The following is an 18,578-nucleotide window of genomic DNA, read 5'->3' as shown; positions in this document are numbered from 1 at the left end:
GCTAATAGTTACATAAGAACAAGAGACATAAATGAGGTGTGTCCTGAGCAAACAGGGGCATATGGTCACCCTATTCCCACATCAAGATGAGGGCAGAATTGTAGGAAATGTAAGCAAATAGACAAAGTATAACTACTAACACTCTGCCCTTGGTGGTCATTATACTGGCAGAGAAACAAAACTGAGTTTGCATGTGGAAATCCCCATCCAAGACAGCACTGGCTGATGTCATTTTGTTGTTAGCACAGGAGGCAGAAAGTGTAGATGGGAGAGAGCACGTCTATAAGTAGCACAGCAACTTCTACAAATAATTATAATGTGAGATTACTATGGAGTAAAATGATACTTAAGGATAGAGCGTGTTATGAGGGTTTCATTTGCTGCCTTCCACTTCGGTCACTTGTTCGTTTTTTTAATGGCTCCCAACACAGGGGGGGAGAAAAGAATCTGTCCAAAGCAAGGGATTCTGTCCTTGTTCCAACTGTGAGTCTCTCGTGGGAATGAGAGCTCCTGAGACTCCCCCAACCAAACAGGGCATCTTTAGGGGGCTCCCACCAGAGTTATTTCAGTGAGCTCATGCTTTTTTATAACCAAAACCATTTCCAAGGAGGAAGAAATCCAGGAATTAATTCTTGTCTTAAAGCCTTTAAATGTACAACACAAATGAATACTGAGAAATGTATTTAGCAAATATTTGGGGAAGAAAAAACACACCATTTTTTACTGTTGTTGTTGTTGTTGAAATGTTTCCCACTCCTCGCCCCCTCAAAAAAAAAGAGGGGTGCGGGTGTGGGGGCAGAACAGAGGAAAGGAGAAAAGTGGCTTCAGCTCAGTGAAACACTAAAAAATGCACATGAATCAATTATGAAAAAGAGAAGGTCCCTTTGAATGAGGAAAAGCTGATTGGAATTAAGATAGGCTTTGTTCCTATCTGCAAGGTACAAGGAGGGGACTTTTCAGCAGAACAGAAAAGGGGGATTTGGGACTGTTTGGCTGCTTAATGCCATAGTGCTTCAGAGTCCATGTGAAAATTTGCTGCTGGCTATTAATCATCATTGTGCCCCTGCAAAGAAGCTGTTACAATGATGACTATATGTCATTATATTCCCACTGTAAGTAACGAATCAGAGAGCTGGGAAAGTTGGATAAGAGCGGCTGGCAAACTTTTAAGCGGTCGAATCTATTTAAATAAATTTACATCACATTTGCTACTTTCTCTGGTATGGGAATCATACTTTAAAATGAAACAATATGCTGTGTTCATGGGGCCTGGTCTTTTATTCCCCTGTCTCTGAGCCTACTTTCCAGGTCAGCCTTTGCCAGCGCTGACAGCACGCTTTTCTCATAGCCTCTCCTTCTCATAGCCTTTGGTTGCTTTCAAGTTCAATTTAGCACAATAAAGTTGTTATGCATGACAGTTTGGAGAGCAGAATAGGTGGTGTCTGAGCCCGCTGTGTCGCTACAAAGTGGGTCCATTCTCTGTGGGCCGGCTCAGTTACTGGAGCCTTACTGGTGGGATACAGCCATGGACTTCCAGACGTTCCCATCCTGACGAAAACAATTAGCTTCAAACTGCACGAAGCCGTGGGGTCAGCCTGTCTTTGACTGAGACTGCGCCATTTAATATGCTGCAGTGGATTTCAAATTTATGTTGATTTATCCTGTTGTGCTCCTCTTTTATGCGCTTTATTTACAGATGTGTAAAGAACAGGGAAAGTTGGAGTCCCACATGCTTCAAGAGTTTTATTAGAAATCGAAACCATTGTTTTATGTTTATTTTATAAAGAAATAGAGTTGAAACGTGTCAGGCTTAATTCCATTAGGCTGAACTGCCCAGAACAGAGCCCTGGGGTTTGGGAGACAGGATCTGAAAGGAAGTGTCTCCTTGGCTAAGCATCATCAACAAGCCAAACAACAAACAACCCTAGAACACCACCATTGTCAGGATAGTTTTCTATTGTGGGAGATTACTCCTCCAAAATCCCTCTCTGACCTAAAAGTGACAGATCTTTTAATGGAAGCAAAATGTAATTTTTCAACCATTACAGGCCACCATGTGTATTTGTGTATGTGCATATGGATGTATCAGATCAATTAGTGTTTAGTATTCATTGACGTCCACCCAAGTGCTTACTGTCCTTAGACATATGAAAATTTGTTTTCTGCTGTCCGAAAACAAATATTACTTGATTCTGACACTGCAGAATTGTCCTCACGCAGAGAACACCACCTCTCCTCCTATCCCTCTGAAGAGAATCATGGAACAAAGCAGATTTAGGTATATTTTGAATTTTACCAGCAGACGGGTCTAGGCCAGATGTCTTCAGTCTCTGAGCTCTCCTAGTAAAATAAATCACAGTTGTCTTGATTACTGATCTCACTAATTATAGGGTACAACCACCAAATAAGCCTCCTTTGAGATTAGAAATTAACTGAAAGCATATCTTAAAAGCATATTTCACTTTCTTAAAAGAGTGTATTATTTTTCTGTAAGCTATTTGTGAGACTTAAATTTTTTTTCGCCAAAAAGGGAGGAAATGGTGATAGTAACCATGCTACATAATATTTGCTCTCTGTATTAGTAGAGAAGAGTAAAAATAAAAATTACACGGGAGGAGAGGCTCCCAAAAATAATTCTGCTTTTTAATAAACAATTTAATATCATTTCAATATGTTCTTGACCAAAGGACATCATTTAAAGTAAAAATATATATGTGGTTTTAGCAAAGTTTGAGAATGAAAGTCAATCGTCCTGGTCATCGCTCTCCTTCTGCTATTATTTGAATGTTATTTGGTGCCAATTTTGGTAAGGTACCATTTCGGATAGTTTGTGGAAATAGACCCGGACAAACAACAACCAAAAAAAAACCTGCATTATGAGAGAAAGTAAATGTGTCTGTGAGAAAAGCACTATATCCTGTATAATTTTCAAATGGAGTAATTTCTTTGCCATTTAAATGAGTGAATATTCAAACAAATGATCAAGATATTTTAGTGAGAACTTTGCATTTAAGCAGTCTTATTTTTCTTGAAGAAATATGTTGTAAGCTTATTAAAAATGCTTCCATACAAGAGTAGTGAGAATAGAGGATGGTTAGATATTAGACAGGTAAGATATGCCTGAAAGTTTACACACACACACACACACACACACACACACACACACAGTAACAAAATATGCAGAACTGTACTGTGGTACACATTACAAAACTTAACCTACATGTCTTCATCTGGATTCTGAAAATATAGGGTAACTTACTATAAAAGTTTGTTTCCTCATCTCAGAAGAAATTTCCTAGAAAAAAATCTTGTCAAATTAATAAAGAATCAATGAGAGATAGTTTTGGAGGGAAGCCTGAATGATTATAACATGTCATAATGATTTTATATAATATTTACTGAGACCGAGAATTTTAGACCGACAGATTCCTACTGATATACTTTCTTGAGGAAAAAGATCCAGTAGAAAGAGTTGTGAATAGGTCGACCATCATCACTTGTTAGTGAAGTTGCTTCTATTAAGCTGATACGGAGGGTATCTGATAAGGAAGATGATCAATCTTCAATGTTCTCTGGAGCAAAGGAAAGACAGGAAAAGAAAGGCAAAATGAAAAGCTCATTATAGGGAGTGAATCTGGGGGAAAAAAAAAAGTGAGGCAGAAAGAGAGAAGACAGTATTCACCCTAAATCAGCAAATCAGCCAGATTCTACCAAAGTCCTTTGGCTGAAATAAGTACTCATGCAGTTTAAGCTTCAGGAGAATATAATCTTCAGTTTAAATCGCATGCAGCTTTACTACTTAATTGCCTCAGGTAAGTTTTAAAAAAATCTTCTTTGTATTCATAAAATAATAATAATAATAATAATAATCCCCAAACACACAGGGTTGTTGTGCAGACTACACATGTATGTTCCCAATACAACACCTGTAATGTAGTAGATACCCTATAAATATAGCTTTCCTTTATCTTTTCAGTTTTTTGATATAGCTCTTGCAATTCTCATCCTTAAATTCCTCTACTGATCAATAGTAAGTCAAAATTCCTGATGTAAAATCTTACAGAAATAGAGACGTTCTTTGTAACAAATATTAACCTAATGGATTCCTGATGGTTTGGATTGGAGAAAAACTGCACCTACATATCACTCATTTTTATTTGGTTGTATTTAGCTTTTGCTCATCCTAGTTTGATCACTGAATAATTAGTAAAGACCTGAAGAAAGGTTGCTCAATACCATGGCAATGGTATCTTCCCTTATAGAGACACAGGTTTAAAGAGATGACTTTCTGATAACTACAAGATAATCTCCAGAAAAAGTCTCCCAAGACCTTAGACGGAAATCTGAGATGCCCAAAGCAAAAAAGACCCATGGCATTTTAAGAAGAAGTCTGCTTAGTGGTTACTCCTGTTGCCCAAAAATAGTATGCTTTGGAGGAATAATGCTTTAGTGCTCATGAAAAAAGTAAGTGAGTTTATTGACCTAACATTCATTTATTTATAAAACTAATTCTCAGAAGCAGAGAATCATGCTTCCCAAGTAACAAACTTCATTCTTGTGAAAAAGTCATGGAACCAGGGATGAGTTTGATGGTGACGGGTGGGACGTGGGAAGAATGAGGACCTTTTCTCATTCATTGTTTGAACTTTGTTTCACCAACATAACACTTAAAAATATTTGGAAAAACTTAAGGCAAAACTTTCAGAAGAATATGTTCTATTTTTGCTTATTATACAGTATGAGTTTTCCAGGTACTAGCAATGATCTTGACCAAGTGATTGGCCAAAATTATTTTTTCCCATAAACTGTTGCTTAATTGAATCCTTATTTTAATGCTAGCCTTGTTTGAGACACTGCAATATATTTTGTAGAATTAAAAAGGCATACGTAGTTTCATATTATATCGAATTGCAAAAATGGACTCAACTCTATGTTAGAGATGCCATATATGATGGAAGCATGATAAATATTTTTATTAAATGCAATACATGGACATATTGATCCTTTTTTTCCAAAGTCTATTATTTTTAATGTCAATTGATTACACTCCTTAATGAGTGTAATCCTTTGCATATTTAAAATATGCAAAACATGAAAAAGCATTCTAACTTGACTTTTAAGCCCATCTTTCTTTACAAATATTGTTAGAAAACCAAGAAGAGATTAACTACATTATATTTCTACCTATTTCTTTGTCTTTTAACTATTAAATAGAACATATTTTCTCATATCTCCTCATCACTGAGGTGATTTTTTTAAGACCTGCGAATATTGAATTAAATATACATGTGTTAAATAAGCTATTTGTGCAACATACAACCTTTAAACAATTTTTTTGTTTTTATGGGCAAGCTGTTAATAAAGAGACATATGTGCTGTTTTATATACCCACATGCTTTACTACCATTTTTTAGATAAGCACCATAACTTAAGTTGTCTTCCACACAAAGTTCTGGCAAGCTTCAATAGATTCATTAGTGGGTTTTTCTTTACAACCAACGAAGCTCAAAGAGCTCCTAACAATGGAGCTAATCACTGCCTCTTCCCTGACCCAAGCTTAGGTTTTCCCTCCTTTCACTCCAGACTCTTATTTCATTTCTGAGCAATTGGATTTCCGTGGCACTCCCAGAACAAATAAATATCTCCCTTTCCCCCTGCTTACATCTTTTGTGTATATTTTTTCTATACGACTGCCCGTATTTAAACTAGTGTGGTAATGGCAGGGTTGTTCAGGTAATCTTTCATTGGACATAAATGGTGTAGCATTAAAATGCAGATAATGTTACCTCAATTAGAGAATGCTGTGCAAAACTTGAAAAAGACGTAGCTAAATGTTTGGACTAAACAAGTAAGTCTATGTTGTTAAGAGTGGGGCTGGGCAAGTTGCATTTTCAATAGATCCCTTAATGAATAAATGTTAGACTGTATCAACAGTCCTGAACAGGCTTGTGGTTTGTGTGTGCATGAAGTGTAATGGTATCAATTGACTGGCTCTTTGTGGTTGCTATAAAGTACTCTTGAATGTGTCAATGGAGAGAAGGCCTGCAGACAATGAAGCCATGACAGCTGAATGTCAGCAGCGACCTTGAACCTAAACTGGTTTCACCATTCCAGTGACTCTAGCTACAGTGAAGACATGCACTGGAGCTGGACCTTCGGCATTGCCTGTCATTTTCTGTGTTCAGATTCCAAGCACTTAAGTGACAATTTCACCACATTGCTAGACCTTGCTAATATGCATCAGTGAACGTTCACTTATTAGTGATGGGGCTAACGATATGTTCAGCATTTTAATCAGACCTGCATTGGCATTTAAAAATACAAAAGAAAAAAAAAAGCAAAACAGAGCATCATTCTAGACAAAATGTTTCATATAAGCAAACTCATCCAGAGAAGATACTCAAAACATGTCTTTTCTGCAGCAATGGATTCTTTGATATCGATCTTGCATTACACAGCATTACTGCACATACATTACTACACTCTTTATTGCTGCAAATAGCACATGATTAGTTAATTAAAATATGGCAACAAGGAATAATTAATATTTGTAATGCAGTGTTTCTTTAATGAAAAACAAGAGAATTCTTCTAAAGGTCACATTTACAGATTAAATGTGTCTTTAACATAAATGGAATGTTATTAAGCTAGGCTCAATATTCAGGAGAGAACTACAAAGCCTTTTGTGGCAAAACACTATTAATGAATTCAAGAAACTGAATCCCTTTGCTAATGCTGGAGTTGAGCAAGGTTAGAAGCCCAACCACAAATGAATGTTCTTAATATGTTCACTGTACTCTGCAGTGAGAACTGAGGGCAGGGAAGGAAGGGAACTGGGTTGGGAGAGGGAAAGAATGGAGGAAATAGAGGAAGAAAAGCGAGAGAGACAGGGCAGAGATAGAGAGAGGAAGAAAAGAGAGGAGACTCTGATTGGTGAGAAACATAACCATGTGTATGCAGCACAGAACAGTAATATCAGAAATTGGCATGCATGTGCTGTAGGAAGGACAGCTAATATATTTTTTGGTGTTATTAATATTATAGCACTATAAGCTCATTGCAATTCATTCTACAGAAAATATAACATTTGCAAAAAATAAACTGTAAAGAAAAATATTAACTGTATAATTATGAACATACATAGTGCAAATTTGTTATTAGACACGTGCACTTCATTTAACCAGCACATCTGTGAGTCCTAATCATCAGTAAAAACTTTTGTGTGATATACTATTTTTCAAAGTAAATAAAAGTGAGACGGAACTATCTTCTTGTTTCTCTGTGGCTATTTTAAGGGCTTATATACTATAAATACAGAACTGCTTGATTAAATTTGTCCTTATAAGTCCTTTACAAACTGGGTGTTATACGCAAGTAATGAATCATGGAACTTTACATCAAAAACTAGGGATGTACTGTATGGTGACTAACATAATATAATAAAAAATTATTATTAAAAAAATAAGTCCTTTACAATATACAGAGAAGGGAAAAAAGCCTCTGTAGGACATATCTGTCTTTTACTTGAAAAAGCTGAATGTTAGCAAAGATTTTTTTCAGTAAGTTCCTAACAGGAGAAGGTCACATATGTTTTAAAATACAAGAAGAAAATATCTTTAAAATGAACATGCAACTGTGAGAAATGCTTGTTATCCAAAAAACACTGTGCATCAAGTTTATTACTTATTTATTTATTTAGTAGAATAATTATTTTACATCTATTTTATCAGGTCATACTGTACTATAGAAACAAAGGTAAATACATCATCTTGATTTCATATTTCAGTTAAAATATTTATTATGTGAAAAGTTATATTATAAAGGTTATTAAGCTTCCACAAAATAACCAATAAACACTTTTAAAACAGATATACAAATAATAATCTAAAATCATCAACTGCCCCAAGATAAAAAAAAATGTGCAAAATTTAGCATATAGATAGGTTCTTGTTGGCCTTAAAATCAAAGTGCAATGAGGAAAATAAATAATGAAATAGAAATATTTTCTTGCATTAACTTTGATGTGTGTGTTTCCTAGAAAGAAAGATAATTTCCTTTCTAATGTTTGTAGATGTGTTTGCAAAGTTGAACACCCAATTTATACTTTCTTACATTAGTATCATCACTTGTAAGTGAGCTGATACTACCAGTTGGCAGCTATAAAAAATTATCTGCATCATATATTTATTTTTAGGTTAACGTGACTCTGTATTTTTATAATTTTCCCAAGTAAAAGTTTTATACCAGAAAAAAGATATTGGCATCACCCAGTTTTATTTTGAATTGTTGAGATTTCTATGAATTATATTTGCTAGGAAAATATCAGTTAGAAAGTTCTTATATTTATAATGTCACTTCAATGTATATAGACGTGGTATAATTTTTAATGAATGCCACAGAATAAAGGCACTCCACAGACGCCACCATTCATTATGAGGTGGCATCTCTGCAAACTCCTCTGTTGGTCTCAGACTTGAAGTTGCCTCTTTCCTCTGCTCTGTGGAAGAGCTCTCAAGACAAGCTCCAAATCTTGAAAAAGTTGATGGTGGGAATGAACACCTATTTTTGCTGTTTCAGTTATTTTAAAGTAGGATGATAATTCTCAAATGAGAATCAATCCCCCATGCATATATAGGTTATGGAATTTAAGTTTAAATACAAAAGTAGTCAGAAATGAAATTCAGGTTAACAGGTCAACACAATGCCTACAGCTGAGGCACTCATTTTTGCTGGCCTACATACATAGCAATCTTGACTAAACCCGAATGTGTAAGGTGGTATCTGAAAATATATCCTTCATGAGATGGTTAAAGGACATATTTAGTAAACATCTGACTATGTTATTTAAGAAAACATTCTAGGTAAATGCTCATATTATGAAGATATGATGGACTAGTCCATGAATACATATGTGACTATGACTAGAATTTGTGATGGAAAAAGTTGTATAAGAAATATGCATTAATATGGGTTTATTTTTGTACTTTAAGGTACACTCGATAAAGATATATATGCTAAGTAGGTTTTCCTTCAACATATGTAAACATAAAGAAGGACGATTTTAAAGTGTCCTTCACTCTCTTAAAGTCCCTTGAACTTTTTTATTCTCAAAAGAAAAAAAAAGGGTAGTGATAGGGGTGAACTTAGAATTACTTATTTTCAAATTTTAGTGGTGTGCATATTTAAAATTCATCTTTACTTATTTGTGTATTTATTCGTCAAATGTTTCTTTAGATCATTATATGCCAGGTTCCATGTTAAAAAGAAAAACACAACAACAATACTTGATGCCTGTGCCAACTTTCATTCTTTTTGTTTGTTTTTAAGCACTCAGTTTTCAACTTTTACAAGCTAGGAAGAGATGCAGAAGTTTCACACTGTTGGGTTGAATGCGGAACTCTGACCCGACAACCAAGCAGCAGTCCCTCACTGGGCCTGGCTTCTCTTCCCCCACAACGATAAAGGGGCTCTGCGGCCCCGCCTGCCCCTCCCAGGATGAAACAACCGTTCTTAAAGGACGACTCAGCTCTCAATTTATCCTGGACTCCGCACATTCAAATTTCAATGCAACCACTACTCTGGGGTACCTCTTGTGTTTCAGATACAGGGCTAGTTATTTTGTCAGATGGTATTTTATGGATATTTATGTAAACTTTAGAGTCACTGTGTAAGGAAGAAATTCCTGAGGTTCAGAAAGAAAACGCAATTGGCTCCAAAAGAAGACAAGCAGCAATCTGAACCCAGATCTACTCATTCCAGGACCCGTGCTCTTAAAGATTCTGATGTGCCAAAATAACCACCTGATTCACACAAGGCAAGCAGCATCTGTAACTGAGTGGAAATATTAGTTGAACTAGAATTTGGATAAATAGACTTTTTTAAGTCCCTAGATATAGATGCCTGTAGACAAAAAAAGTGAGCAAAGATACACTTATCTAGTATATACAAACAGGAACTCCAGTTAAGCGGACTCTGACTACATACCCACCCACCCCCACCCTCTGTCAGTTACCTCTTGAAAAAAAACATACTCTTCTTCTCTGCAACAAGGGTGGAAGCCAGAAGAGACTCTTAGTGGGATAGGGACTCTAATTTTAGCAAGCTAGAGGTTAGGATGCTACAGCAGAAATTGGGTTGCTGCTAGGGCCAGTTACGATTCCATTCCTATTCAAGCACCCTTTCCCTCTAGAGAGTCACACACTGCTAGAGGTCAAGGAGTGAGAGAGAGCAATGGAGCAAGTTCATTCTTGTTAGAGCTCTCATCAAAGAGGACATCTTTCAAAAAAGAGAACTCGATAGAAGTTTATCCAGCTCCCAAATAGTCAATATTCCTACATATTTAATTTCTTTAGTTGCATTTGGATTGTTCTATTCTTACCAAACCAATTTTTCAAGGAGAAAGAGAAAAGTTGATTCTTCATTATACAGCTCATGTTTCACATAAAATCAACTTATTGTAAAGGAAAGTTTAATTAAATGCATGCTGGATACTTCCTGACCTAAATAAAAGTATAATTTTTTTCTTTTATTTTGGTTCACCTAAGTTCTAAACCTGTACAAATTAACCTTAAGCTTTATAAAAATAGAAAACTCTTTAAATAATGTTTTATAACCCAAAATGGAGCCAGATCACTCACAATTAAGTGTATGTAACAGTAATACCTATACCCCATTCACTCTCACCTAAACTCCACAACTTCAATTCAACTTCAGATCTTTCCAAACAGAAAACTAACTTGCATTCATTTTTGTCAGTAAAATATTTAAATATATGTAATATTTTCATGTGATGATTATAGCATAATAAACAAATGTTTTTGTCAAATTTTGCTTTTTGGGAACACGAATTATTTTACTCTTTTTTATCATGCTATTGTCTTAAAATAATCCAAATAAACATATATGTATTTTATAATATCATACTTAAGATGATATGATTTCCAGAGGTAAAGATTCTCTTGTACATACTCTAGTTGCATGTCCTATTGATACATAATTGATTGCATCATCTAAAATTGGCTGGACAGTTTTAGAAATGAATGTAATAGTGTAGTCACATTAATGCTGAAGTAATTATTAATAAAATCCTAAAAAGGAGTGCTATTGATCAGAAAGATGAATGTAGTCTCATTTTACTTGTTATCACAAAAAGTTATATTAATACTATTGTGTAACTAAACACATTTGGAGACATCATGCAAATCTACCTGTCATGTTTAATGATAAGCTACTGAGGAAACCGCTAATAACATTAACAAATAAAAATAGCATTATTCAGTATTTAACTGCTCTTTATCTGAAAGCATATGAGAATTGCCACTTGTAAGTAACAAGTGCCATTTAAATGATTCATCAATGAATTCATGGTAACAAATTCTCCGAGAAGTTTTTGTGATGGGGGTCAGCTCCCTACAACATGAACTCACATTTTAAGATGTAGTCACCTTGAAATGGTGACATCCATGAGTTCAAGTACTGAGAAGTATATGTGCACTAGGAATTATGAGATACTTTTGAGTATTTCAAGGCCCACTGTTGTTTGGATGTTTTATATACCATAAATAGCATCATGTCACACAAACATAATAACCATAAACAGGAAGAGTTCAGGGAACTCAGCACATAACACTAATTTGGTGGTATTTCCAGACACTAACAGAATAAAGGGGATCCATTCCCACCATGCTGCAAACAGTGGCTTTCTTTAGGACATATTAAGGAAAAAAGAAGGACTTATTCATACTAGCCAATGTAAATTCAAGTAACATTTCTCAAAAATTAAGGGATAGCTTGGCAGTAATATCTGAGAGGCAGAATCTTGCTTTATATTGAATGGTAAACTTTATTCATAGAATACAAAATCTAATTTATAACATCCTTCTCTGTCATTATTATATGACTCTAGGTATAAATTTACCTTGTGCTAATTCAATTTATGTAAAATGACTTGGACTTCTAGTATGCTTTATTTTATTTATTTACTTTTATTTTAAAGATTTTATCTATTTATTTGAGAGACAGAGAACACAAGTGGTGGGGAGGGGTAGAGGGAGAGGAAGGAGCAGACTCCCCTGCTGAGCAGGGAGCCCGATGCAGGGCTTGATCGCAGGACCCTGAGATCATGACCTTAAGCCGAAGGCAGACGCTTAACTGACTGAGTCACCCAGGCGCCCCGGTATACCTTATTTTAAATACTATATAGTATACTTTATTTTAAATGCCTTTCTCAAAAAATTAGTTATTTAGTAATTAGGCTGCATTGTTTGGGTATTGTCTTTTCACATAACTACAGAAAGTTACCTTCTGAAAGAATACCTCATTGTCCATATTTCTGTTCTCCATCTTAAGCAAGATAAAGCACACAAAGGATCTCCCCACTGAGTTTGCATCTAAATATTTGAGAATTTATAAAAATCAACCATCTCAGTCCCAATACAGATATTGAACACTCCTCTCTTCAGAGTCTACAACAAATTGCCTATCTTCTTTCAACATGTATCCAAGTTTCAGAGCCACATTATGAACCTTTCTTGGGTAGGCCCTATAGACAAGGTATAGACCAGAAAGTACATTATTCTGTTAAAGTGTTCTTGTTTCCTTGAGAATAAGATCATTTAGAATGCACCTTAGCCATATTAAGTGGTTGACAGATAGCATAAACAAAAATAGGTTTTACATTGCAGCTGTACACAATACACCTTTGTACAGCTGACTGACTGCTTACAACAATAAAAAATAATTGTAGCATTCTGCTGTCAAACTTTCTGACTAGTTTATAGTGAACTTCAAAAATATGGTTCCTTTTTCTCAAACGCAATTAATTTGAAGATAAAAGTAATGTGGTGCCATGAAACATAAATGTTGCACCCCAAAGAGGAGACTGTTTGTTATCCAATAACAATAGATAAAGTTCCACATCCCCATTTTTCAAAAGAAGGCAATGGTACCACTTAAGTATGCAAAGAAATGCTTCATGTGGCAAGAAGTACAATATGATTAATATAAAAAAATGAAAAGTATTTATTTACCAATTTTGACAGTTGTCATGGACATCACTGTTTCAAGTGGCATTTTTGACAAAACAATTTGCTGGCTGATAGTTACAGGGGAACTGAAAGATTTCTTTTTTTCCCTGTGTATTTACAATATTAAAAAAAAATGCACCCTCAATGTAACTTTCTGCTTAGGAGAAAAAAAGAATGAGTTCTATAAAACAACCCATCCAGCGCAATTTCTATAAGAACAAATGGATGCAAGTGTTAACAAGGCCTAATCTTCCCTTTTGTATTTGTTTCTTCATTAAGCTCTAACTATGCTCTAGCTCTTGTACCCTGAAGATTTGATGTGAAGATGGTATGACAGGCTTGGCTTCTGCCGATGCAGCTGGCACTCCTGATGCCAAAAGCCAGAGCTTGTGGTAGTGGGATCAGGAGAGAGTCGTTCGAGCACAGTTTGCCTGTCAGTTTCCCATCCGCCTAGCAGTGCAGCCCTCCCTCCCCGAGTCCCCTTAATGAGAAGTGGAGGACAATACCAGTATTGTTGTTTCTACTCGCAATCTTGTGGAAAGAACAATCGCTGTTTACCCAAGCATTTGTATTACCCAAACTCTGTCGATAATTACTTCTAGAGTCCCTGATTAACTCTGCTCTCTGCCTCAGCACAAAAAGCTATTGAGATAGACACCAGACAACTTTTCTCTTAGAGCCTTTTAACAGTTTACTGAATATGATTCAGTCCTCATATTTATCAGAAGAATTGTGCCTACAGGATTTGCACTCAGCTCATCAAGAGCTTTTGAATCATATGAGAAATCCATGTACTTCAGACAGCTTGAAAATTCTCCATCACCCCACCTTCTCATTCCCTACCTCAAGAGAAGTTAAAAAGCACCCTCTCCTTGCAGTTGACATACTCTTGTACCTTGGAATCTATAATAAATATAAGCACATTTCAAGTAACAATGATAATTCTAGTCAGCTTATCATTGTTAACTTTTTATGATGAAATATGTAGGAGAAAAATTTCTAGTTATTTAATTACTGGCAATTTTATGGTATGCTTTTGTTTTCTAAGACCTAACAAAATGGAACTATTGCTATGTCTATTTCCATGATACTGGTAATAATTTTAATCTGTCACATCACTCCTACCCCCCTTCACGTCCCACCCCACATGCAGTCTGCTGTTAGCACTATGCAAAACAGCATCATGAATATGCGTAATTATGGAGATTCATGGTAATTTTTCAGGGTTATCCGATGTGACGTTTATAGGACAGCAGCATACATCAATTTAAACGAGAGTGACAAATATCTTATCCTTTATATTTCTATAGTATTTTTAATATTTTCTTGGCCCCTCTCTAGGGAGTAGTGTGAAATGGTAAGAACTTGAATAATAAAAATGTTAAACAATCAAATGCTTTACTAGAATGGTTTTTAAAGGCAAGTTTAAAAATGATTCTCTACCTGTTGAAGTTTAAAAAGTATAATATAGTGAATTTTCTCTCATGCGATACTTTTTATCAAGCATCTCACATGTTTCCAAACCAACAAAAGCATGGACATTTGCATGTACCATTTAAAGATGAGGCTGAATTGCTTAATTACTTTTAAACTATGACTGCTTGCCTGACAGAATTATTTGCCAAATAATGGTCCACCAACTTTATTAAGCATAGGCATTTGAAACAATAATCTAATTGTGGCATATTTGAATTTTATTCTAAGTCTGTTGCACCTCTTAAAGACTTGCATATTATCTTTATCTCAGTGACTAATTAGGACTAGCTTGACAATTTCATATTTACAATGATTACCAAGTAGGAATCCTTTTCCTTGTTCTTTATGTTTGTCATGAATACTGTATAATACTAATTACATTGAAGATATAAAGAGCCCCACAATTTGATTGAGAGACATCTTGAGTTTAAAGTGAGCAAGTGTGAATTGTATCAAGAATTTTAAATGGTGGGGCAATTAATATCTATTTCTTATGCAGTCACTAAAAAAGATGAAATAACTGTGTGAGCTCAAGTCATTATATCAGCCCAATTTTTAAGTGTATTAACAATAAAGTCATTAAAAATTGGCTTGATTGAAAATGACCCTCCCCATTCCAACCAACTGAATTCAGAATTCCTTTTTCTCAAGCATATACTTTCAGGTTGAGGGTCAAACTTTCACAATTAAATGTTCCTCAGGACTTTACTGGTAACACACCATCGTGAATACTCTCCATACAATTAGCAGGGCCTACTGTGGAAGTAGACTGCTAACAGAAATAATAATGAAGGATACTGAGGCATTAGTATGCCACAGAAGGTTGAAGAAACCTAGTTTGCATGATGCATATATAATTGTATGTTACATCTAAATATCACTGTATGTTGCTTTTAGAAATAATTACTTAGGAAAATATATTTAACCCCTCCCCTTTTTTAAGATTCCAATCTGATTAACAAATAAGTTCAGTGGTGTATTAAACCTATGAGGTAGCAGTGTTGTACATGAATGTGTTCTCTATTTGCATGTTTTTTAAAGTGGCACTTTCTGAAGACACACAATTGCTATGTCTATACACACATCTAAAGCAAAGTGAAGAATTGATGCAATCATCCAGATAATTCAAGAGAAAACCACTTTTGCCTCAATTATCTATCGCAAGCAAAAGTGAGGGGGTTAGCCTGAATTGTTCAAATAAGTGCCTGGAATCTCTTCATTTTACAATATTTATGTTACCATTTGTAATTTACGTAAAGAAGAAATCTTGCTACATGAAACATGACCAAAATCCTTTCACAGCAATAATTTCTACTTTTGGTTTTACCTAATTTTTGGTAAGGAGTCTCGTTATTCTTGTGCATGTTATGTATGGTAATTGAATTAAGACAAAACTAGATGGATTCATTTGTTCATTTATTAAATGTTTGGTTAATAATCTGATTTGTATACATGATACTGATATCTCACTATAAGAAGTTCATTGATATAGTCTAAAACTTTAATAATATGTACTTCTTGAGTATAATCATAAATTGATTTGAAGATGTAAATGCAATTCATATGTACATTTATTTATAATAAAATGCAACATTAAAACAAACAAAAACTTTCCAGGAATACATCCTATATTGTCCATGTTTAAGATTTGTTATGAATAAGTTAAAATCCATAAAGAAATCAAATGCCGGAACACGTTTTCAAAAGTTCCATTGACACATTAAAAATTCAAATAGGTAGCAGATTTTACAGTGTTTTCTCCATATGCACTGACAGAAACAATAATATATTTAATTGCTGACATTTGTATGATTTTACCTTACATTTATTAAGTACATAAAGTGTATTTTCAATGCATTTGAAAAATCTGTCGTGTTTATTAATACATAAGGAATCCTAAATTTCTTCTGGGCCTGTTTAATCCCTACCATAGTCTTTACTCTGGCCCACACACAAAATGCCTTCCAGAAAATGTAAGGCAACCCTACCATGTTTCTTCATATTGGTACTGTGTCAAAATACGTTTTGTTTGAATACTAGAAATTAAAGCTTTAGTTAAAATATTGCCAAAGTATTGGATTTTAAGTGTTTGGACAAACAATTAATACTTAAATGTTAAAAGACACTGGAATATTTCATGGATCTATTAGGCAATGAAAATGAACTATCTTATAAATTTGGTAGATAGGGTTCATGTGTAGCATTCATTTATAATTTTCATGTTTTATAAAAGTATGTAATTGATGCTTACAGTATAACCAAAATCTTCTCTGTCCATTAAAAACACATGGAGCAGATGTAAAATTAAGCATTTCAGAGTATTTTACTACTCCAATATTGTTTTAATTTGTTCTAAAAATCAAGTGTCTATCTCTAAATTTTATTTATGAAAAATCAACTTCCAGAATTAAATAAATATGTTTTATAAATACCGAGTTGGGCCTTGATAGATATTTTTCTTTAGAATTGCTAAAGAGGAAAATATAATAATTTGGTGGCAAACATCTGTCTGGTAATCATATATGATAAATTCATAAGAAATACAGGAGATATTTATTTACTGTTACTGCTAAGCCAGTCTTTATTTATCTTAGAAGATTTTTCATCTATGAGTGGAAAACAAACTTTCCTTCAAGAGGTCTGTGAACCGAATAATAAATGTCAGGTCTAAATCCTGTATGAAAATCAGTCCGGTTTAATCCTGGATATTCTTCAGCATGCAAATGAAGACTAGAGGTTTCCCTGGGCCCGCTGTCATACAGGCAGCCAATTTACAGACCCTGGCACAGTGTATGTGTTATGGGCTCGCCGGCTGCCCCTCCCCCCTAGCCTAAGACTTGGTCTCAGCTGCCTGCCTTTCACAGAAAACCACAAACCAAGGAAACATATCAGTAATAGCGCCCTGTAAATTAACTTGACATTTGATGCAGAAAAAACCCTAAAAGCTTACAAAAGACATTGAAAACAAAAGCCACTCAGGACCCACACTACATATATTGTGGATTTAAGAGATCTGGAAGGTGGTTATTCTATTGTAACCAACACATACAGCCTTCATCTTCTTTGTTAAGACAATTCAGTCATTCTTTGTTACAGGCATAGTATCCGTCAAACAAGAAAACAATATTTTCCACCAGAAGAAAAAAACCTAAAAGTCCAACTGATATTATAATAATAATTCAATCAATGGGTTTCTTTTACATTAAAAAATAAAGCTATACATTCCTAATATGAAAAAAAGATGCTAAAAATCTGCCTTTATGTTTCCTTGGTAAATAAGACATGTTGACACTGCTAAGATGTAAATAATGTAAGACACGTTGGAAAATGGTGTGAATCTTGCTGAACATGAAGTATTCACAAATATGTTGTGTCTTAAAATTTTGCCATTCAAGAGATTTAATTTTTTTTTTAATTTTTTTTTTTTTTTGGTGCTTGGAAACACTGGAATCTTTTTTATAGGAATAAAAAATTGGGGGGTTCAAAGAAGGACTATTGATAAAATATTAAATGATTCTTTGACATCAGCTGCCGTGTGGAGCTAGAGTGAGGCACACAGCATATTTAAGCCATTAGACATGCAGGAATGTTAACATTATTATGCGTTATTGTGTCTGGCTATGTGCACCCCCCCACACACTCTCTTCTTCTCAATCTCTCTCTCTCTCTGCTTCTCACTCACTTTCCCTCCCTTCTTCCCTCCTCCCCACCTTTCTCAGTGTCTCTCCTTCTACTCCCTCCCTCTGCAGGACCTGCTACACTGCATCTTACAAATGTCTGGCCTTATAGTTTACAAGCACAGAACTGTACTGGTAAAAATGCATAATCTTAGCATCTGTGCTTCTTGATATTCATGGATTTATTTACAAGTCCCTGTGTTCTACTTTTTTTGCCTGTTTCTATGGTTTATATTACTGTCATGCCTATATTCTTGTGGGAATTTCAAATAAGAATCAAGATATAACTGGCAAATATTCTGTAATGCAGTCCGCATTTCCATAATTTAGCTGTTTTTTAAAAGAGACAATTTAAAGAGGTTTATGGACTTAAGGATATATGAAGAGTATTCTGATTGGC

This window comes from Ursus americanus, chromosome 5, assembly GCF_024610735.1.
Source record: "Ursus americanus isolate L20-20 chromosome 5, mUrsAme1.1.p, whole genome shotgun sequence".
In the NCBI taxonomy this organism is placed as follows: Eukaryota; Metazoa; Chordata; class Mammalia; order Carnivora; family Ursidae; genus Ursus; species Ursus americanus.
The sequence above is the reverse complement of the archived record's forward strand: the minus strand, read 5'-3'. Positions refer to the sequence as shown.